The sequence below is a fragment of the Cannabis sativa genome, chromosome 1 (genome assembly GCF_029168945.1).
Source record: "Cannabis sativa cultivar Pink pepper isolate KNU-18-1 chromosome 1, ASM2916894v1, whole genome shotgun sequence".
NCBI lineage: Eukaryota > Viridiplantae > Streptophyta > Magnoliopsida > Rosales > Cannabaceae > Cannabis > Cannabis sativa.
In genome coordinates this window covers 6,281,703-6,307,518 of record NC_083601.1, presented here as the reverse complement: position 1 = coordinate 6,307,518, position 25,816 = coordinate 6,281,703, and the positions used below count along the sequence as shown (strand labels likewise).

General features: G+C 34.2%; 1 non-coding gene across 1 annotated transcript; it reads left to right on the top strand.

Annotated features, from left to right (window-relative positions):
• The first annotated feature begins 20,880 nt into the window (after nt 1-20,880).
• On the top strand, nt 20,881-20,987 carry LOC115721456 (small nucleolar RNA R71). Its single transcript, XR_004012478.2, has one exon. It is a non-coding gene; the product is annotated as a small nucleolar RNA R71 (small nucleolar RNA).
• Nucleotides 20,988-25,816: the final 4,829 nt, after the last annotated feature.

Sequence of the window (25,816 nt, the reverse complement as noted above, 5' to 3'; positions counted from 1 at the left end):
ATCACTAAAAAAATATCTTCTATCGAAAGCGGACACAACTTCTAATGAGTTAAAATAATGAACATGTACAACAAATTTTGTAGAAAAAATTCTATCTAATGCTACTAATATTGCTACACATTATTCTTAAATTACAAAAAAGCTCCATTTTATACTCTTAAGTCAAGAGTGGATGCCTTTTTCACTCCCCCAAATATTCTGCATAAAATACAAAGAAAATTAATAACTAATAAAAATCATTAAAAACTAGTTCTAATGAGCGTGAAAGTACTATAAAAAGAAAAGTTAAAATGTAAAATGACTCTAAATTTAAAAACTAAGTTAGTAAATATCCCTTTAAAAAAAATTAAAAAAAATGGCCAAATATAATAAATCTATATATATATATATAAAGGAGAATTATGAGGCGGTAACGTAACGCTCTAAAATCACTACAAACCAATTTTTCTCTTCTCTCCTTAATTCTCTCAATTTTAATATTTTATTAAAGCATAAATCTACAAATTGATATTTAACTATTATTTTAATAATTTTTTTTATAAAAGAAAGTATAAATCTACAAATTGATATTTTACTATTATTTTTATTTTTTTTCTATAAAAATATAAACTATCTTTAAAAAGTTGGAAAATAAAAAATAAACTCTAAACAAAATATTAAAACTTAAATCAAATATAGTTAAATGTAAATTTTATTTATATACATACATAAAATATCAATTAATATATATATGCCTTATCGTTTTTGGGTTTTTTTTTAAAAAAATATAAAGTAGAAGTATGAGGCGGTGACGTGGCGCTCTAAAATCACTCCAAAACTATTTTTCTCTTCTCTTCTTAATTCTCTCACTTTTAATATTTTATTAAAGCATAAATCTACAAATTGATATTTTACTATCATTTTAATAATTTTTTTTATAAAAGAAAGTATAAATCTACAAATTGATATTTTACTATTATTTTAATTTTTTTTCTATAAAAATATAAATATTTTTAAAAAATTGGAAAATAAAAAATAAATTCCAAACAAAATATTAAAATTTAAATCAAATATAATTAATTATAAATTTTATTTATATACATACATAAAATATCATTCAATACATATACCTTTACGTTTTTAGGTTTTTTTTTTAAAAAAAAATATATAATCTATATATATATATACGGGAGAAGTATGAGGCGGTGACGTGGCGCTCTAAAATCACTCCAAAATTATTTTTCTCTTCTCTCCTTAATTCTCTCAATTTTAATATTTTATTAAAGCATAAATCTACAAATTGATATTTTACTATTATTTTAATTTTTTTTTCTATAAAAATATAAAATATTTTTTAAAACTTGGAAAATAAAAATAAATTCCAAACAAAATAATAAAATTTAAATCAAATCTAATTAATTGTAAATTTCATTTATATACATACATAAAATATTAATCAATATATATACTTTAACGTTTTTGGCTTTTTTTAAAAAATATATATACATAAATGAGAAGTATGAGGCGGTGACGTGACGCTCTAAAATCACTCTAAAACTATTTTTCTATTTTCTCCTTAATTCTCTCAATTTTAATATTTTATTAAAGCATAAATCTACAAATTGATATTTTACTATTATTTTAATAATTTTTTTTCTATAATAATATAAAATATCCTTAAAAAGTTGGAAAATAAAAATAAATTCCAAATAAAATATTAAAACTTAAATTAAATATAATTAATTGTAAATTTCATTTATATACATACATAAAATATCAATCAATATATACCTTAACGTTTTTGGCTTTTTTTTTAAAAAAATATATAATAATAATAATATAACTCTAATATATATGCTTTTTGCTTATTTTAAAAAATATTAAGATATAATAATAATAATAATAATAATAATAATAATAATAATAAAGAATCAGTTGTACGTGATACTAAATAATATTTCAATTGCTTTTTACCACGTTTAAATTTTTTATTAAAAAATTTTAATTAATTTTTGACAAAAACCTACTTTACTTTTTTTTGTTTGAAATGATAACTTTAATGTCAAGTATCACATAATTATAACTAAAGAGCATTGCTATTAGGCACCCGTGGTGCCCAACACCTTTCATAAATGACATCCTACGATTATTTAGTAATATTTCCTAAATCTTATTTTTTCTAAGTTATACGAGACCTGCTACTTAATTACACCAATAGTGGCATGATATCAAGGAGAGTTGCCTTTTAGCATTTCTCATAACTAAAATATCACATTTATATATATATATATATATATATATTTAATAGAAATATTTAAAAAATAGTAATCACTTTTTTAAAACATATTAATTAATAGTAACATAACAAATTAATAAATTTTCTCCAATGTCTTAAAAATATTTAAAATTCGAGATGAAATCTAAGATTAAGATATAGATATGAGAAATACAATAGTGACGACTACAAGTGAACTACGGTAATGACAAGGGATGAGATACAGTAATGACAACGGGTGAGATACGGTAATGAAAATAAGTAAGATACAATGAGACAACAAGTGAGATAGATTAATAACAATAGTTTTGAATGATCAAGATATCAAAATAATGCATTATGGGAATCACCATAAATTTTTCTACAACACACTATTTTTTATATTTTTATATAAATAATTTTGTTAACAAAGCAATTTAAAATACTACATATAATAAATTTTAAATTTCTTAATAAATAATTCCAAAAAATAATTAATAAAATTATATTTACATTTTAAAAATAAAATTATTAATAATAATATGAAATAAGATAATATATTTATAATTTTACTATATATTATAATTATATTTTTAAGTAACTATTTATTATTATACTAAAAAATTAAATTAGCCGCGCGAAGAGCAGCTATATTGCCTAATTAGCTAATAAAAATTATAAAAAAATATATTTACTACATGTTATTTGTTTAAAAAAATGTATGTATAATAATTAAATTAAATTATATAATTTTTTCAGTAATGCATAGTAACAAAAACGAATAAATATATTTGATTATTAAATATATACAACAATATTTGATATATCATATTACTGAAAATTAATATACTGTTGTAATAAAATTATATACCACAAAACAATATAACAATACTAAATTAATACTCAAAATATATAGATCATGTTAACAAAATTATATCTACCACTTTTAAAATATGTATACATACCAAAAAATTTATATATAATAAAATAAAAACTAAATATTATCTTAAATAACTGATATACTAGAGACAACAAAAGTCATATACCATACAACAAAATATATATATACCTACAATTAAAAATAAAATAAAATAATATAATTTTATTAAAAAATATTATATATACCGTATTAATAAAATTATATACAGCCATAATACCATACTTACAAAATTGTATATCAATTTTATATATAATACAATAAAAATTAAACACACATAATCTAAAATAAAATGATATACTATACAATAAAACTTATATACCATATAACAAAAAATATATAACTTACAATCGAAATATATATAATAACAACAAATAAAAATAAAAATATATAGGATGCTAATAAAATAATAAATCATGTCAACAAAAGTACAATTTAAAATAGAATTAAATATTATTTAAAAAATAATACACCGTATAACAAAAAATACATATACCATTTACCAAAATATATATATACTAACAATAATTGTTGACCTCACAAAGTGATCAACCGACAACGAGGTCGTGAAAATCTGATACTTGCCACATGTGTGCACAAATAAGAATGAAAAGTAATTGATAACAAGATTTGTTATAGAGGTTGGATCCCATTATGATAGCAGGTAATGACCTGTTCCCCTTTTAGTTGTATTATACCAAGAGAATTACTATTCAGATCGCTATAGGTTGGATCTACTATAGTACCCTTAGGATTACAATGTCTGAATCGATGCCTGGTAGAACTCAAGTGTTGGACAGCCTAGGGTGTTGTACAGCCTAAGCTAGCTAGGCATGTGAGAGAGAGAGAGAGAGAGAGAGAGAGAGAGAGAGAGAGAGAGAGAGAGAGAGAGAGAGAGAGAGAGAGAGAGAGAGAGAGAGAGAGAGAGAGAGAGAGAGAGAGAGATTGAGGTTTCTAGCTTAGAAGCAGCTTAGGCAACTTAGGTTTTCAGCTAGAGGTTAAGTCATTGATATAGGAAGCCTTAAACCCTAGGTTTATAATTCAAATCCCTTAGAAATCACATAGTTAGTTAGATATTTACAAAAGACAAAAATGCCATTGATTCTAAATATTATTAAGCTATTCAATTGGGATTTTATGGGCTCAATTCGTAGCCTATCTTGGTTATCCACGTATAGGAGTGTCCTCTGGGACTTGCAGTGCAATCCTGGGCCAGCCAGGTCTTTGTGTCGGTCAGGCTGGCTGGCCATGATGTTGTCCCTGGGCTGGCCGGCCATGGGGCCGACTAGGGGGTGACTAGCCAGCTCCTAAGAGGGAGCTAGTCCGTCACTTGATCCCCGTTTTAGTGCCGATGTCTTTGTTGGCTCGGATGCTGACTTGGTCTTCTTTTTATTGAGCTGTACTACCACATGGCGCAGGTTCTGTCCACGTAAGCATGCCATGTCATGAGGATAAAAATTTGAATAACATTTGCCCTCCAAGTCCCTATGTGGACGTCTTTATGGATAGGGACTTTACCAACAATATTGATGTTCTTGGGACTGTTATTACCTATGCTGAATAAAAAGTGATGCGTTTGTTGAAGCATTTTGTCTTAACTGTCTAATCTCATTGCAGTTAGAGAAATAACTGCTTTATGTGCCTTTATGATGAGTTGGTGAGGTAAGTGAGAAAAGGAGGCCCACATGTACTACATAAGTGAGTTTTTGGGGGGAAACCCTTTTTTCATTTTCATTTTTTACTTTTACTTTCTCTCACTAGATTTTTGCTCATGAAAAAGCTCCTCCTTCTCTCTAAGTGGCCGACCCTTGAAGCTTCATTCTCCTTGGGATTTTAGCATTATTTTAACGATCCAAGCTTCCCATCCTCATCTTCATCAAAATCTTGTTCTGGGTAAGCTTTCTATTCCCTCTCTTTTACTTGATTTGATTAATTTTGCCATGAATGCATGAACATTATTTCTTATTTTGAACATGCTTTGATTCTTACGTTAGATTGTAGTTCATTCGGTATTTTAATCCGCATGCTAGCTTAGGATAGACAATGTATGATTTCTAGATGAAAAAGAACTAATCTGACCTTCTTTGTGATTCTTGGCTCTTTAAGTCATGAAGAAGATGAAGAAAATGTTTGAGTTCTTCAAAAATCACGTGTTTTAATCCATGCACATGCTGGTCGGCCAAGGAGGCTTTCTTTGAAGCCTGGCCAGCCATGGGTAGCTTTCATGGGGTTTGCCCCGCCATGGGACTGTGTCCCTAGGCTAGCTAGCCTATGCCTGGAACTAGGGTTCCTAACCGACCTCTAAGCTGGGTCTTGGGGTTTGGCTGGCCTCTCAAACCTAGAACCCTGGCTGGCCAAGGCCAAGGCTCCAAGCATGGAGCTTGTTTTCTCCCTCTTTAGACCATAGTTAGGGTCTTGTGATGACCTTGGAGGCATATACAACTGTGGCCTTATGTGTGGTTTCTCTTGGATACTATGTATAAGGCTAGATAATTAGTCCGTTATAGTTTATTGTGAAACTTAGGACTTGTTATGTGTCTTGGTAATTGTACCTAAGACGATACTTGGTCGTTGGTCAACCTTGTACTTTTTTTTTACCTGGAAGATGTCTTTGAGTGTCGTTGACTTGAATATATTTGTAGCTTTGTCAGGTTTTTCACCTCCCTTTATTTCTTCCATGCAGGTAGTGCTCGGTGTTGAATTGGGGAGGTGACAGCTGTGTAGGTCTTCTGCTCACCTCGTACTTATTGCAAGGACGAAACAAACTTTGCGTAAGGCACCCCTGTATGATCCTCATGTGGCCATGGTCGCCACAAAGGGTCGAATTAGAGTGGATGAAGAGTTTTCCCAGCCTCATACCGATACTGAGCCAGAGGTGGAATCGAAGGCTGGGAGCTCCAATGCTGAATCTAAGTTGGAAGAGGTCGCTCTAGTGAGGGAGAGGAGATATAGGATATGTTCTATCCTCCCTGACCATCCTTTGGGCCATTATGACGCCTGAGGCAATTTTCTAAATGGGCTTGGCACGCCTTCAGTACTAGGATTATATCATGTCCTAGAGCAGTCTCCCATGCCAAAGATATTGGATGTGAAACCACCTAAGACAAGGTGGGTTTCGCCAGCTTCTGCTCTCTCTGATGAGGCCTTTGATAAGGTCATTACTAGTGGCATAGTAGGGGTGTCCGTTGTGAGATTCCTCGCAAGAATTATTAGGTGCACACTCCCCGTTCGGTTGGTTGGCATGGTCAGGGCGCCACATAGAACAAGCAGCGGTGTTGCTGCTCCATCAATACTTTCTGGATGTCGCAACTTACTTTGGGATGTGCCCGACACAGCTCATGCCAAAAAGCATTAAATATCTATTAGCGATGTTTGTCTTGTAAAGGGAGCTTGGTTGGCCTCCACCTACACCTTACGAGATTGGTTATTATTTTGAGTTGAAATCTGGGCCAAAGCAGAGCAGAATTGGCTACTTTTATTTCAGCCAGCTTGGTCACCAATGGCTGGGCGACACCAACTGCAAAGCCATGTCAAAGTTGGGCAAGGATGCCAAAAAATACTTTATGGCACAAGGCCTTTGCGGAATTGTGCACCATGAATTTTAGTTGGTGCCGCTCTTCAGAAGTTCCATCCCTACTTTGGAGACAAGGGATCAAGCAAGCTGTTCTCATCTCTGGGTTGCAAACTAATCTTGAGGAACATAAGAAGAAGTTATAGGAGGCTCTCAATGGCCAGCAGGCCATTAAGGAAGATTACATCGACTTGTCCTTTGAACTTACTTACGAGTTTCGCCTGCACATCTCTAAAGCCGATTTGTCATACATGGGCAGTCCAACCTTTGTGGAGAGAGCACTGGCCCGTGAGAGGGCATTGTTCGAAAGCTGGATGGAGATAGACTAGACCGCTGCTTATTGAGAGGGGTAATCATTGGGTACCCGTGAGGAGGTGCTGGCCGACCCACCAGTGGAGGAGGTGGCTGGCCAGGATGTTGCCCACTAGGCCTGCCAGCATAGTGATGATGGGGCCAGCCTGGACTCTGTGGATCTCACCTGGGGGCTCCAGATTCAGCTCTTACTGCCCCTGGACACATGTAGGTTGAATTTTTATTAGTATTCAACATCATATTTGTATTGTATAGACTCTATTTTCATGTTCTCCATAGCCTGTGGCTTTTTAAGGCCTGTGGCATCTTGGCTAAGGAACATTACTCAGTTTGCGTTCCATGTGGCCTATGGCCTTTTGAAACTTTATGTCCTATGTGGCTTGGAGCCTTTTTAGAACATTACTTTATTTTTCAGCCCCAGGATCTTCATGTTCGTATCTTTGGCCATAAGCCCTCTGTTTTTTTAACACTACTAGTATTTGATCATATTGCTTTTTTATCATGGATTGTGTGACCGACCAAGCGGTCTTTAACCCTGGCTATCTTCTTATGGCCTTGACAAGTAAGGGTACGGATTTACTTTGCCAAGCCGAAGTATGCATATACGACTTAGAGGCAGGTTTAGTAGCTTATACTAAGCGTTAAAATTTCTCTGCATAAGTTCTTTATGCTAGTTCAATGCGTTGTACAGTATGGGTGCGCCCAAGTGACCATGCAGACAAATCTCTTGGTCACTTGCTATTCACTAAGTTTCACAGACTTTGCCTGGGTACTCTCTTGCGAGGGTATCATAGTATGCATGTGGAACTAAGAGAAGAACTTTGAAAAGTTAATCTGTGAGCATGTGGTTCATAGACAAAATAAACAGAATATAAATATTGCAATTATTCATTAATTGGTCTTTATTGCTATGCAACATACATAAATTGAATCAACAAGCCTATACTACACTAATTTAGCTTCTAGATGTCAAGTGGCTACCCCTGCTTGCCTATTGAAGCAGAGGCCACTATTGAAGAACAGTGGGAGACCACGCCCAAGAAGTGTCGTGGGTGCTAGAGCTTTTTGTACTCTAATGTTGAATAGATAGAACCACTACTTTGGAGTAGAGTTTTGTAAGCTGGTTATTGGTAGTATTTGCAAAGGTGTTCTCCATTCCAGTATCTTAGTAGGAGAACGAGCTCCATGTTCTCATTGTACCTTCCCAGCTTGTAGGCTCCCATACTAGTTATTTCTGTAACTTGATAAGGGCCTTCTCAGTTAGGTCCAAAAACTCTTGCTGATGAATCTTTAGTTTATAGGAATGAACACTCTTTAGAGCACCATGTCTCATATGAAGAATTTTCTGCTCTTGACGTGTTTGTTGAAGTGCCTTGCTACCTTTTGTTGGTAAGCCTGCAACTTTAAGTTGGTTTGTTCTCTTTTTTCTTCTACTTCGTCAAGGGACTCTGCCAGTAGGGTGTTGTATGTTTGTTGGTCATAGGTTGTTCTTCTGTGAGATGATGGCACTAGCTCTAAAGGCAACATCCTCTCGTACCCATAAGCTAGAGCAAATGGAGTTTGCCCAGTGTCTGCCTTCTTGGTTATCCTATGCAACTAGAGAACCTCTGGGAGCAGTTCAGGCTATTTGCCTTTTGCTTCCTCAAGGCACTTCAGGGTGTCCTTGAGGGTGTTCTTGACAACTTCTACCTGCCCATTTGCTTGAGGATGGCCCATGACAGAGAAGCTTTTGATGATGCCATGTCTATTGCAAAAATCAGTGAACATGTCACTGTCAAACTATTTGCTATTGTTTGACACAATCTCCTAGGGAAGGTTGAACCGACATATGATGTTCTTGAAAATGAACGTAAGGACCTTCTTAGAGGTGATTGTCGCCAAGAGTTTAGCTTTTGTCCATTTGGTGAAGTAGTCTACATCGACAACATCAAACTATACCCGTCCTTTTCCCTTTAGAAGTTGACCAATTATGTCTATCCCCCACACTGGGCCAAGGAGACTACATCATCGTGAGCTCATTGGGTGGAGTTCTTGGTATCTTCAAAAATCTTTGGCACTTGTCACATTTTTTGACATAGTCCATTGAGTCTTCGATCATTGTTGGCCAAAAGTACCCTTGTCGGAATATCTTTTTGGACAAGCTTTGCCCCTTGGTATGATTGCCGCAGAAGGCTTCATATCATAAGTCATTCAGCTTTGGCTTTGGTGATGCACCTCAAGAGAGGCATAGAAAAACTCCGTCTGTAAATTTTCCCATCTAGGATTAGGTACCTAGCAGGTTTTCTTCTTAGTTTGCCAGCCTTTTTTATCTTCTGCCAAGGCTTCTGTAACGCCCCGATTTCCCGCGACGTCACACTAGCTAGTCCGTTTAAAACCATTTGAGATAAAGACAATAAAAGACTTCTTTAATGAAAAATAACTAAGCATGAGATCTCATTATTTTTAAAACAAAACATTTATTTATTCATAACCTTAAAATATAAAGCTTTACAAAAACTATTTGAATCATAATCTTAAATGAAATATTTTTAAACCAAAACATCGTGACAATCCCCTAACATGTAATCCACGCCTCGAGCTCGCCACCCTCACTATATAGTTTTGCCTTTACCTGCACACAGAGTACCCGTGAGCTAACGCCCAGTAAGAAGAGCTATGTAGGACATAACCCCCCCCCCCCCAACCAGATAACATAGTCATAAGTATAACAATATCACAACATCAAATCAATTCATACCATACTTGCACACATATACCAACATATCATATCACATACTATTCTCAAATACAATATAACATCATATCACAATGTAATCTTAATGCATGCTATACTCACACACATAACACATAGTATTTTATCGCACATTGTCCTCACATACGATAATCTACTCCCACTCATGTTGATCAGACATGAAGTGTAACTTGCCCTGCCTTGTGCTGTTCTCACACTCGGCATCCAATAGGGCAATCCCTTATCACAAGTTGTACTCACCCATGACAGGATAACCTGCAAGTAAACCCATACAAGCAGCCAAAAATATATCCTGCAGTGCTATGCTCACACCAGCAGTAGAAAACATATCCTATAAGTGCTATCCTCACACAAACAGTCAAAAGTCTTATCACTATCACACACTAATAACATTAGCATAAAACAACAATCTACCATAAAACATGTAAATACAAACCCATAATACAGTTGTATGTTTCAACATACACCCTGTGCACAGATGTCCACTCTTCTTACCTCAGTTATTAAGAACACCTTCTTGCTACTCCAAGAACCTCATTGAATTTTCTTGTTGAGGACAAGATCCTCAAATCCCACTGCTTAAGACTTGTTATCTCGTCACTACTACCTATAACAACACATGGTTCAAGGCCCTAACATTAAAATTCGTACTCTTACAGTACAGCAGAAAGATCACTATTTTTGACCAACAAATATACTAATTCAGTGAAAGTTGTCTTCATAAAAATTATAGGAAATTTTATTATCTTTCCAATGATATAAAGATCATTAAAAATGGCTTAAAACTGAGGGAGTTATGATTGTTTTACTGAAACTATTTCTGAGAAAGAATATGGAGTAACGAATTACACAACTTAGCAAAAATACAAACTTTTGACATTGAATGGTTCAGAACTAGAAGATAACATCTTCATCAAAGTTTTAGGAAATTAAATTCCCTTTCCAATGATACCAAAATCTTTGAAATTGAAATTATATTCAAGGAGATATTACAATTTTACCAAAACAGTTTTGCAAGAACAAGATTCAAGAAACGAATCACATGATATTGAATAAAACTAACTTTTTGACATAGTATGACTTCGAATTAACAAAAAGTTTCTTCATAAAACTTATGGGAAATCGAATAAGCATTCCAACGATATAAAAATCTCTAAAAACAGATCAATATCAAGAGAGATATCGTCACTTTACTGAAACTTGTTTTTCTGAAAACGAAAAAATATAATAGATCCGAACCCTAGATAACATTTAGCATTATTGAGTAAGAAAATATTTCATACCTCTTCACATATTTCTATTCGATGTCTCAAGCCCGCAAGCCTTGATTATAAATCCAAAACTTTAAGAATGAAGGTAGAAAATAAGAAGAATTGTGGAAGGTTTGAGAGGAGCAAACATGAAGAAGAATGAGGCTTTGACTAATTGGTTTGGAGAGGAAAAATAAAACTATGATACTTTAGGGTTTGATAAAAAGATTATGAGATATCGTATTCTGATAGGTTTAGGTTAACTAAAAATAATAATATATAATAAAATGCTAAAATATTATTAAATCAACAAATATCTAAATTTTTAAATTTTAAAAGTAAGCCATTTATTTCGTAACTTTAGGCTCCGTTTTCACATAGAAAAATTCCGAATTATGATATAACTATTTCTATAAAATTTATAGATTTTTGAATTATCTTTCCAACGCCACTGGAATCACCTTAATCGGAGCTCTAAAACTCTAGATATGATCATTTTAGTAAAACAGTTTTTAATCCTGCGAATTTATCAAAACCTACGAATTTTTTTAACATTAATTCCATTATAATGTTATTTAATGCACTTCATACAATAGATTAAACCCACTAAATAATCTATAAAACTCTAATAGACTTTCATATTGGGGTTTAATTGAGTAATTATCCTAATTCGTAAAAACACCATAATTTTACCTTGACACTTACTATAATTTCAACTATGTTTAGAAATCTATCAATACTATTCTAAGCAATAGTCTCTATTCACTATTAGTAGAAATAAATGAATATTTATTCTCACACAAATTGTATAACAAATAAAATTTAAAATATATGTATATTTTTACCGGGTATTACAGCTTCAGTTTGGAGGTAAGTTGCAATAGGTGTCATCCATGTTGGTGTGTCATCCAGCATGTTGACCTCTTCTGGGACAACAATGCTAAGTTCTTCTAGGAACTAGATGGGCACTAGGTTTGCTTTGTCAACTATGGTACTGCTCGCTAGGCGGGCAAGTGCATCTACTATAGCATTCTGTTCTCTGAGGATCTGCTTGATCGTGTAACCTTTGAGCTGACTTAGAAAGTCTTTGATTTTACTCAAGTAGGCCACCTTTTATCACCTTGACATATGTATTCACCCATGACTTGATTCACAACTAGTTGAGAAACGCTGAATATGCCTAGGTGGTCAACCCGCACTTCATGCGCCAGCTTGAGGCCAACTATTAGGGCTTCGTATTCAGCCTTGTTGCTTGAGGCCTTGATGTCGAATTTGATTGCTCTATGCATTTTTCACCCAAGTGTTGTAATGGCAATGCTTGCACTGAACAATTAGTTAGTGCAGCTTCCATCAACATGGAGTTTCTATCTTAGATCTTTGGGATTTTGTTGCTGCTCTTGCTCTCACTTCTTCTCTGGCTCTTGTTGTTCTCCTGAGTCTTGAGGGATCTCAAGAGTTGAGTTGGTGCACTCAGCCACAAAATTTGCAAGGTCTTGTCCTTTTATGCCTATTCTTGGTTGGTATTTGATCTCAAACTGGCCAAGCTCAATGGCTCATTTGAGTAGTCGGCCTGATGCTTCAGGTTTCTGCAAAACCTGCCGCAATGGTTGATTGGTGTACACCTTTATGGGGTGTGCTGGAAGTAGGGCCTTAGCTTTTTGGAAGCCAAGAGCAAGCAGTAGGTCAGCTTCTCCATGAGTGGGTATCGACTTTCTGCGCCGACTAGCCATTTGCTGATGTAGTATACGGGAAGCTATACACCACCTTCTTCTCTTGTGAGGACAACATATTGGAGTTATTTTACCAGAATCTTAGATCTACTCACAAGTATGTTGTTTAAACACCCTAAATATGAACTTTCTAAAACGATAAATTAAACACATATAAAGTTAAGAAAACCTTACATTGATGCAGCGGAATTAATGTCTCCTTCCACTCAGATCTCTAACCCTTGTATCCTTTCTGTAGCAGAGTATAATCAAGATCTGAGCCCGAATGTCCTTCTTCTTCAAGTTTGATCCTTCACAGTCTTCCAATCTATGATTGAGTTACTGCTTGCTGTGTGTGGGCACTTACTCTTTCACTAGGGTCGAAATTGATCAAGGAGAAAAGAAGAGAGAGGGTTTCGGCCAGGTATAGAAAGTGGGGAAGGCTCAGTTTTTCTGAAGAGAGAAATTTCTGTCAGATTACTAATGAAAGCATATTATGAGACTGAGCCATCACTTTCTATTTATAGGCAACTACTAGGTTTAGGTTAGGAATTATTTGGCATTAAAATAATGAAAATATTAATTTGAAAAACCTATTTAAGTGGCCGGCCATGGTGTGTTATTGGGCCTCACTTAATTTTGCAGTTTTATCAAATTTTATCTCTATTTTCTCAAAAACGCCAATTTTCCAATTCTAACCTTTTAAATGCCAAAACTAATTATTTAATAACTAAAATAGATTATTAAATAATATTGTCATTTAATTTAATTATTAATTAGACATATAAAGTCCATTAATAAATAAATAAACCTAGAAACTCTTTTCTTTACAATTTCACCCCTGCTTAGTGAAAATTCATAAAATTAGACATAGTCTAACTTTAGAATTATAATTGATCAATCACGAATCAATTAATGAGTCTTACAAGCAGAATGTTCTCAACTAGAATGGGGACCATGGATCTATATGCTGAGCTTCCAATAAGTGAACCAAATTTACCAAGTAAATTCCTACTTATTAATTCTTCGTTGAATCCACTCTTAGAACTTAGAATTGCACTCTCAGACTTATATAGAGCATATTGTATGTTCCACGATATCAATATACTATCTCATTTAACCATTGTTATAATCTTATTGTGATTTAAAGATCCTCTATATAGATGATCTACATCGAGATGGGATTTCTTTACCGTTCTCACCCCTCAATGTATTTTGCCCCTTAAAACACTTAGCTACCTGTAAATGGTGTTTAGTGATCTAATAATTAGTCAGTTAAACAAGAGCTCATCCATTTACTTCTATTTGCTAAGCTCGAAGGGAATCATCACTTGACTTCTATACACCAATAGAAGCTATAGATTCCATATTTATGTTCAGCACTCCCACTCAATCATACTATCATGTTCCCAAAATATACGTATCACCCTGACCCAAAAGTAGGCTTAACTAATAAATCAAAGAACATGAATAGCACTCCTGAGTTGAGCCCAAGCATATCAGGATTTAGATTCTTTTAATCTTAAGATCAACTACTGATATTGACTTGGAAAGATATGTATAACGGTAAGTTTGTAATATCTTAACTTAGTTGCAATATCGGTCCAGTCCAATGTATACTCCATACATTCGAAACTAGTAAACTTTACTAATGTCCTGGAAAGAACATAACACTTACTCCAAGTGTAAGTACACATCATCGCTGATTATCACATTAGTGTAAATCCAATAACACTGATGAAACAGGGACCAAAACTTTTGATTGATATGATCACAATCACATTCCACTGTGTTGACGATACTGTAATTGTGAATAATCATATGATCTGGATTTAACTGATTTTGTGTGTATGAATGTAATAAACATATCAAACATATTAAACCATTAGCATGTAGAATTCATGCAAATATCAATCACTTCAAATTTCTTAAATTGATAACTAATCAGATTGTAATGAGTTTTATTTAGGGCATAAAACCCAACACAACACTCACAGTGTGCTCTGTGTATGCTAGGTACATGTCTAGCTCTTCATTGTCTAGGGGTTTAGACAACACCAGTGGTTGGGCCAATTGCTTCTTTAGCTCCTAGAATGCATCTACACATTCCTCTACCCGCTCAAATTTTTTGTTGCCCCTAAGAATGTTGAAGAAGAGTACACATTTGTCTATAGATTTGAACACAAATTTGTTTAGTGCAGCAATGCGTCCAGTTAGGATTTGTACTTCCTTGACAGTTGTGGCGACTTCATGTCTAAAAGGGCTTAGAACTTGTCTAGATTCGCTTCTATTCCCCTTATGTTGACTATGAAGCCAGGGAATTTTCCCAAGCCTACGCCAAAAGAGCATTTCAGGGAGTTGAGCTTCATGCTGTAGCTGTGAAGGATTTTGAAGCACTCACCTAGGTCCTTCACATGCCCCCAACCTTTTTGGACATGACAAGCATGTCGTCCACATACACCTCCATGTTGCGATCGATGAGATCTGAGCCTAGATCTCTTTCTCTCCTTCGGGTTTGGTTACCACCGTCTTACTCATTATGATTGAGTACTTGACTTGCTATGTGTGGGCATGACACTCTATCACTCAAGATTCGAATATGGTGAAGAACAATGAAGGCGGTGAAATCACTATAAAAGGAACTCTCTCATCTAGGTTGAACGCAATAGTTAAATTGTCAAAAGTGGATGAGTGAGAGCATCATGTTCCTTTTATAGTGTTTTGACTAGGGCTCAGGGCTGAATTATATGGATTAAAAAAGAATAAAATACTGGGAAAAAATCAACACTAGGGTCGGCCATATAAAGGACCAATCTCTGCTTACAATTTCGCCACTTAATTTCAACCACTTATTTTTCTTTCAATAATACCATATTTTTCAATTCAATCCTATAAATTCCAAAACTATTTATTTAAAAATTATAATTAATTATCAAATAAAATTTCTATTTATAATATTTATTAATTAGACCATACAAAGTCTCTTAATTAACAAACTTACCCCAAAACTTCTTTTCTTCACAATTAAGCCATTGCTTAGTGAAAATTCATAAATAAGATATGGTCTAATTTTAGAATTATAATTGATTAATTAAAATCAATTAATTGAGTCTGCAAATAGTATTATCTCAACTAGTGAGGGGACCATGGGCCTATATAACCGAGCTTTCAACAAGTAGATCTAGAATTTACCAAGTAAATTCTCTAACTTATTAATTTCGCCTTGTGCCAGTATAGATTTGGAATTGAATAGCACTCTCAATTATATAGAACACTCTATATGTGCCACGATATAGATACGTTATGATTATCCATTGTTACAATCCTAATAGTCAAAGATCCTCTATAGATGATCTACATTGAATAGGGACAAATTTACCGTTCTACCCTTCAATGTATTTTATCCTTAAAACACTTAGCTACCTATAAATGATACTTCAGTAAACTAATATAATTACTGAAATGAGGCCTCAATCATTTATCTCTATTCAGCCAAGCTTGAAGGAAATCATTGTTTTACTTCTAAATACTTATAGAAGTTATAGATTCCATATCTATGATCAGTGCTCCCACTCAATTGAACTACCATGTTCCCAAGACGTAAATATCTGCCAAAACCATAGGTTAGCATCCACAAATAACTTGAAGAACATAAATAGTACAACTAAGCTGAACCTAATCATATCAGGATTAAGATCTATAGACCTAAGATCAACCATTGATATTGACTTAGAAAGATATAACGGTAAGTTTATGATATCTTATCCAAGATCAATATCGGTCCCTTCCAATGTATACTCCATACATTCGATACTAGTAAACTTTACCAATACCCTGGAAAGGACATAACACTTATCCAAGGTGTAAGTTGTTGCTATAATTTAAAAACACTACGCAAGTATACGCAATCAAGTAGTAAAACTCACACAGGTGAGGTCGATCCCACAGGGAATTGGATTAAATACCACTAAATTATACTTATGATTCTATTCGGCAAATCGAAAGCAATTATGATTTAAAAACAGTAAAATATGAAAGAAATTCAGAAAACTTAATAACACAATTGAAAGTTGAGCAAGATGAGATAATAGGGAGGAGAATCCTGTTGCTGTTTACCCAAATCATTAATGCTTAATTACTATCCTATTCTTGAAGTGAATGACAGATTATGAAATAACCTAGCTCCTTTCAGATCTTCTAGATTCTAAATCACATGTTATCTAATTAATTCCTTAATTAAACTAACATGAAATCAGCATTAAGTAATAATCTACTCGTCGCATAAGTCATGCAAATACTTTCGTTTCACATAGAACATCGATTATCTTAATTTTAGCATTCTCAATTCTCACTTTTCAGATTTCGAATTGAGATCATAGAGCATGCACAAGGTGATCAATCTTAAACATGAAATTAAACACAAATTAAGATAATTTCACAAACAAGAATTGAGGAATGGTAATTAAACATTAACTAGGCAAAACATTAAACAATAATCATCATCCTCCCTAAATGGGAAATTTAGTTCAGAAACAAATCCATAACCATTCCTATAGCAATATTCAACATAAATAAATTAAAGAGGAATAAAGAAAAGAACTGTTGGTGGATGAATTCTGGATCTTCACTTCAATCTCTGTGCTCTTCCTGCCGCTCTCAGCTGTATTTTAGGGTTTCTGATCGCTCTCCCTGACTTCCAATCGCAGTTTTCTATTTATAACTAAAATTTAGGGTTCGATGGACGAAAATGCCCCTGGTCCGTACGGGATCTCGCCGCGGCCAAGCTTCCTCTCGCCGCGGCGAGATAATGGCAAAATAGGATGCTCTCTGTATCTCTTAAATGGCTGCGGCGAGACACTTCATCGCCGGGGCGACTGTAGCCTTGTAAAACTTCGAAATCTAGCCGCGGCCAAGTTGTGTTTAGCCGCGGCCAGATATGCACAATTACTCAAAAATTGTGTTTTCTTCGGCTCAGCACGTCTTTTATCGAATTTCTGCACCCGAGACCTCTTTTATTCCAAAGAACCTGAAAACATAGAAAACAAGCGTAATTCCGTCCCAACACAGCGAAAAACGCACATAAATTAGATCCAAAACATAGGCTAAAAATAGCCTAACAAACTCCCCCAAACTGACTCTTTACTCGTCCCCGAGTAAACTAAGACTAAACTAAAAAACAAACTAACAATGATAGCTAAACTTTCCGACAATTGAACTGTTACCACCACCTGCACAACTTCAATCCATCAATAACCAGAATTTCAACTTGCCAACTCTAAGAACTAATTTGAATGTGCAATTTACAAGTAAGTAATTCATACAAACATAAAACATCGCAATTGCCATCTATATCACAACTGTTCTAAACTTTCCAACATCCCACTAACACATGATCAATAAGTTTGAATGACATACCTCTCTCCACTAATGTTGACAAATTTCTATTTGGAATCAATAGGTCTTTAACGGTTATCACAACGTGGCTTAGGTACATGGGTAGGTGACAAGTCATTTAAGCTACGTTATACCATAAGCACAATTAACCGAGCAAGCACCCACACTTATCCATTCTTTCATCCCAAAGAAGATAGTAAGAGATTGCATATTTTTTCCTATGTGCCTACCCCATTGTTCACAATTGATTCTCAAGAAAAAATTGTCACATTTCATTTTTCTCTTTTTTTCCCTTTTTTTTTTCTTCTTCTTTCTCTTTTTTCAATAGAGGCACAACACATAACAACTATTATTTTTTTTTCAATCTCTTACTGCCAAAATTATTCCCCCGCTTACAACATTTCATCCCCCCCAAACTTGCTTAAAAGCTTATGGCATAATAAGGTATGTTGAGAATGAAAATAGTTAAAGATAATGAATTAAGCTTAGTTAAGTGGTGATTTTTTTTTTTTTTTCGAAATAGGCTAAGGCTCAACTTTGGGTAAACTAAGGATAAAACTTTTCAGGTAGGCTTGAAAGACTCAATCGATCCAAAGAAAATTTGCCTAAATCATTTTCCAAACAAAAATCATCAAGGATTTCGCTTCAAGAGAATATGCCAAACAAATTCTATTCCATGTCAAGCCAACATTCCACAATCCAAGTAGAACAAAAGTGATATGCGTCAAAAATAAATGTTTTACATCTACATGAACAACCTTCTAATACACATCCAATTTAATTCAAAAAGTTATGAGTCAAGCACACAATTAAGATTTTAATCCATTGCACAAGTAAATAACAGTAGTTCAATCAATATTCCAGCTCAGATATCAACACATGACACTAACAATAACAAAGACTAACTAAAAAAACGAAAAAAAACTGAACAAAAAAACTAAAAATTTTAAATCTCTCCCCCCCAAACTAAAGATGCACATTGTCCCCAATGTGTTAAAATAAAATTATGGTTGAGAGAAACTTACCTGAGCCCCATCAGAAGGGATCAAGTCCACCTTTTGCATCCAAAAGAGCCCTCGTACTAAATGAAGAAAATTTACCACCAATAGTGTTGATTTTAGAGTTTTGCACAAGAGTAAGCTCACCTTCAGAACTACCACACATCAATCTTTTCCAACGACGCTGAATCGTTCGAAGTCGCTCTTTAGGCTTTGCTTTCTTCTTATCAGTTTTAACAAAAGAACCCTTCACCACCTCAATCTTGCAGCATGTAGGAATGTCAGTTGGGGCAAAAACATTAAAATTGACCTCTTCATCTTGCACTCGCAACTTTAACTCCCCCTTTTGAACATCTATTAATGCTCGCCCCGTGGCTAAGAATGGTCTTCCCAAAATAATGGGAATAGTTGAATCTTCCTCCATATCAAGAATTAGGAAATCAGCAGGGAAGATAAACTTACCAACCTTCACCAGTACATCTTCAATTATTCCACGAGGATGAGTCAGAGAACGATCCGCTAGTTGTAAAGTCACTGTTGTGGGCTTTGCTTTTCCCAATCCTAGCCTTTTGAAGACAGACAAAGGCATTAGATTAATGCTTGCTCCCAGATCACATAGAGCTTTAGTTTCCACCGAACCCCCTATAGAGCATGGAATATTGAAACTACCCGGATCTTTAAGCTTGGGCGGTAGTTTCTTTTGCAAAATTGCACTGCACTCCTCAGTGAGTGCCACTGTCTCGAATTCTTCCAACTTCCTTTTCTTAGCCAAAATTTCTCTCATGAACTTCAAGTAAGTTGGCATTTGCTCCAAGGCCTCCGCAAAAGGAATGTTGATATGTAGTCTTTTAAAGACCTTTAGAAATTTTGAGAACTGCTTGTCTAGATTGGTCTTTCGGAGTCTCTGAGGATAAGGTATCTTCACATGATGATCGATACTGACTGGTGGAGACTGTTATTGTGGTGCAGGACTATCAGTAGCCTTCTTTTCTATTGATGTTGGAGTTGGTGCTGATTGATCTTTAACTTCTTCATTCAATGGTTGTACCACATCAGGCCCATCATAATTCTTTCCACTCCTCAAGGAAATTCCTTTACATTGCTCTTTTCCTTTTGCCTCACTAGTGCTAGGTGAATTTCTTTGAGCTTGTTTTGCCACTTGAGTAGCCAATTGTTCCATTTGAGTTTCTAGAGTTTTAATAGAGGCTCTAGTTTCCATCATGAATTGGAGCAATAAATCAGCTTGGATATTGGAGCTTCCACTAGGACTTTGTTGTTGGTTTTGTTGGGGCTGATTTCTCTGCTGGTAGAATCCCTGTTGGTTGTGCCCATAATTATTATTTTGGGAGTAGTTCCCAATGGCTTTTGCTTGATCCATTGGCAAATTATCCACATCTGCCTGACACTCTGAAAAGTCATGGTTGCCTCCACATATCTCACAAATAACTTGGGCTTGTTTAGCTTGCCCTGCAATCAGCTTTGTCAAGGCCTCAACTTGAGCTGTCAACTCTGTGATGGCATCAACCTCTAGCACACCAGCTACTTTCTTAGTTTGACTCCTTTCAGTTGGCCACTGTTGATTGTTTAGAGCCATCTCCTCCAATAGATCGTAAGCCTCATTAGCACTCTTTCTCATAAAAGCTCCACCAGCTGCTGCATGTATCAGAGTTCTAGTGTTACCAACCAACCCGTTGTAGAAATTGTGAACCAGCATCCACTTCTCTATGCCATGATGAGGGCATTTTCTGATTAGATCTTTAAACCTCTCCCAAGCCTCATGGAGAGATTCATTATCTTGCTGACAGAAGTTGTTGATTTCACCTCGCAACTTGGCTGACTTTGCTGGAGGAAAGAACTTTGACAAAAATTTCGTGGCTAAGTCATTCCAAGTGGCAATAGAGTTGGGTGGCAGGGAATTCAACCAGCTCTTGGCTCGTTCTCTGAGTGAGAATGGAAACAGTCTCAGACGAATGGCATCATCACTAACTCCATTGACTTTAAAAGTCTCACACAGTTCCATGAAGTTCGAGAGATGCAGATTAGGATCTTCTGAAGGGAGTCCACCAAACTGGACTGAAGACTGCACCATCTGGAGTATGGCAGGTTTGATCTCAAAGTTATTCGCATCCACTGCCGGTGGCCTGATACATGACTGCACTCCAGTAAGAGTAGGGAGAATGTAATCTCTCAAGCTACGTGTTGCGATATTTTTGCACACGCAAGTGTACGTATCGTTTAAAGTAGTAGACTCACTAGGAGTGAGGTCGATCCCACAGGGAGTGTAGTTAAGTACGTTAAAATTAAACTTTTACTTCTATTTGGTTAAATAAAAAATAAAGAAAGAATTAAGAATAAGAAACTAGTAAGAAACAATTATACAAGAAAATTTAAAGTTAATAAAAACTAGGGTGTCGATTTCAATTGTTTCTATTGAATATGGTCTAATATGATTATTTCCCTAATATTAATTCCAATGCAATAGCAGGTTTACTAAGGTAATTTATAGTCTTCTCAGATATATAAACCTCAATTACATGCAAACTTTCTACTCTCGTGATAAATTTAACATGCAACAGGCATTAAACACAGAAACCCTATAAGCTATCTAAACCATATAGGTACTCTCGTCCTATATCGAAATTCAGTTCTATTCTAATATAGCATATTTGACACTCACTTCTCAGATCTCGCATCAAAATCATAGACAGTTAATTGGTGATCAGGCAATTAAAAGTAATTAAGCACAAATAAAATAGAATACATAGAAATTAGGGGGAAAATTAATCATATTAAAACCATAAACAATGTTAAACAATATCCATCTAACCCTAATAAAGTGTTTAGCTACTCATGTTTATGAGAGCACAATCACACATATTAACTTTAAGAAAAGACATGAAAATAGAGAAGAGAAGAATGTTGAAAACCCTCTGAAGAATGCCTCCAATATTGCAGTTGATCTCTCCACTTTGCATCTGTATTCTCTCTTTTTTTCTCTCTAAAATTGCTTGATGAAATCAACTCTCTTCTTCCCTTTATATAGGCATTGAAGGCCTAAAAATATGGAAAAAACGCAATATTTAAATTCCCACTCGAATTTAAATTTTTGGGAAACCTCAAACGAGATATTTTTTTCTGCTGCGTCCACTGATAGTATTTGGACCATAACTCTCTCAATATTGCTCGGAATTGAACGATTCAAGATGTTCCGGAAAGATAAAAGAGAGATCTAGAACTTTCATGTTTTGACTTTTTCCAAAATCCAATCAGAAAACCGTCGAATTCAGGCTTGAAGTTTCGGCTTCCACAATTTTCTCTATTTTAAATATCATGTTATTTTTTATCTTTTTCCCATCTTTTTCTCTGATATTTTTCTAATCTTCTTCTATTTTAAATCTGTAAAAATAAAAGATAACAAGCGTAAAAATGCTCCAAACACGATTAAAACTTAATTAAAAATATACTAAACTTAATCTAAAATTAATACTAAAAATAACCTAACAAATTCCCCCAAACTAAGCTTTTACTCGTCCTCGAGTAAAACACTAAATAAACATTAAACAAGTCAATCTCCAAAACATGAGTAATTTTCAAGTAGGTTCAATAATATGATTATGAAAAAATTCACTTATACATACAATCCAGAATTTCAGTTCAATTACACCCTTGACATATTTCAATTTATTTTCATTTAGCTCATCAAACCATAGAATGCAATTAACTAACAATTAAACCACTTTATGTATGCCAATTACAATCATCAATCCACTAACCATAAATTCCATATGCTTGCAATACTTACTATTCTCCACTAATATAGATTAATGCACAACCAAGAATCAGAAGGTCTTTCTAGGCTTGTAATGTTAGGCTTAGGGTAAAGGTAGTTGAAATGGTCATTTAGGCTTTACTATACCATAAGCTTCTCCAATCATGTCACCCACAATATTTTTCACACAATCCCAATACCCTTTTTTCTAATTACATGAGAGATATATTCTTCAACAAGGGTGCAACAACTTTATATTTATCTTTTTTTTTTTCTAGATTTGACACTAGTTGTCAGATTTTTCTTTCTTTTCTCCTTTTTTTCAAGTTGTTGTCAATCAATTTTTTTTTTTTTATATTCTCTCAATTTTCACACTTTTTCCACACACATACAACAAACTTCCCATCCAAATTCCCCCAAACTAAAGATCTACTTATGGTATGATTAGGGTCAAATTGTGGATATTCATGAGTTTATCTTTTTATGCTCAATATGTGTAAAACAAAGAATAGGTTAAGGCTCAAAAAAAGGTAACTAGGATAAAAATTACAAGGATGGCTTGAAAGGTACAATCGATCCAAAAAATTGCTTAAATCACTTTCCTAATCATGCATAATTTATTATTTCGCCTCAAATAGCAAGCAAGCAAGTTCTAGAATTTTCCAAACAACTTTCCACATTCCACAATCAACATGCGTAAAACAATTCAATTACTAGCAAATTACCTAATATGATTCCATGCTCAAAATTGAAATTAGTCAAGAATGTAATATCACCAAGCACACGGATTTTTCGAAAATAAGTGAACTTTTCAAATCATGCTATCTACCTACTTTTAAATTGGCTCACATTAAGAAAATTGACTCAAAACAATAAAAACTAAAAACTAAAAATTAAAAGACATAAAACTTAAAAAAAAAAAACTCAAAATAAAAATTAAGTCACTGCTCCCATCAAACTAAAGTGACACATTGTCCCCAATGTGACATTAAAGAAAAAGGAAAGGAAACTTACCTGGGTGCCACATCAATAAGCGGTTGACGCCCATAATAAGCGTCATGCAAGACAACTTGAAAATTGTTGTTGTACTTGCCTTCAAGCTTGGCAAGTGATGAGTTTGAATCAAAGTCAGTACCAACAACACAAGACTTTGGATGATGAGCTTGGGGAGAAGCCTTTCGTAGCTCGCAGAGGATGTAATATGGTGTTGATGAAATATATAGATTTACTGGTGGTTTATTAGTCAATATCATTGATGAAGTCGAATCAGTGATGCCATGTTCTTCCTCATCCCCCAATGTCACAGTATCTACTCTTTCATCTAACAAACCTTCTTCTTGTTGCTCACTCTCCACGTGGCTATTCATACCCTCACTTGTGATTTCATATTCAATGAGTTCCTCTTCACAAGGATCTTGATCTTCAATTGTAGGCTCATTATCTTCCTTGTATTGAACTAGTGACCCTTCTTCATTGTAGCAATAACTCTCATAACTTTCATTATTGGAGTTATTACATTCTGAATCATGAGCCACTAAATTATCACATAAGGATCTCACCATGTCTGTTAAGCGATTAATCTCTCCTGGAAGTGAATGTAGAAGTGCTAGTAGTTGTTCCTCTTTTTCAGATTGTTGAGATAAATTTGGGCAATAAGGTGGGTATTGGTGACTCCAACCCTGAAGTGATGGATCCCAATGCCAGTCATAATCAAAATCTGCCATATTATTCAATAGATCGATTACGTCATAGCCTCTCATTAATAGAGGCGCTCCAGTTGCCTCTGCTCCATAATCAACCCAACTTTTTGTTTCATCGTTAAGTCCATTATAAAAGAGCCACGTAAAACATCCACTTGAGAAAGTGGGATAACATCTCTCTCCATACTCTTTAAATCTCCTCCAAGTAGAATAGAATGGTTCATTGTGTTGTTGGGCAAAATCCTCAAGATATAGCATCTGAATTTATCTTGCAGGTCAAGCTCATCAATAAAACATTAGTAAAATAAAATAAAACTAAATTAGTACTAAAAAGATAAAAGTTTGAAACAAAAAAAAAATTAATACTAAAACTAAAAAGAAAAACCAAATTAGAACAAAATTTAATTTTTAATAATATTAACTATCACTCCCCGGCAACGGCGCCAAAAACTTGTTGCGATATTTTTGCACACGCAAGTGTACGTATCGTTTAAAGTAGTAGACTCACTAGGAGTGAGGTCGATCCCACAGGGAGTGTAGTTAAGTACGTTAAAATTAAACTTTTACTTCTATTTGGTTAAATAAAAAATAAAGAAAGAATTAAGAATAAGAAACTAGTAAGAAACAATTATACAAGAAAATTTAAAGTTAATAAAAACTAGGGTGTCGATTTCAATTGTTTCTATTGAATATGGTCTAATATGATTATTTCCCTAATATTAATTCCAATGCAATAGCAGGTTTACTAAGGTAATTTATAGTCTTCTCAGATATATAAACCTCAATTACATGCAAACTTTCTACTCTCGTGATAAATTTAACATGCAACAGGCATTAAACACAGAAACCCTATAAGCTATCTAAACCATATAGGTACTCTCGTCCTATATCGAAATTCAGTTCTATTCTAATATAGCATATTTGACACTCACTTCTCAGATCTCGCATCAAAATCATAGACAGTTAATTGGTGATCAGGCAATTAAAAGTAATTAAGCACAAATAAAATAGAATACATAGAAATTAGGGGGAAAATTAATCATATTAAAACCATAAACAATGTTAAACAATATCCATCTAACCCTAATAAAGTGTTTAGCTACTCATGTTTATGAGAGCACAATCACACATATTAACTTTAAGAAAAGACATGAAAATAGAGAAGAGAAGAATGTTGAAAACCCTCTGAAG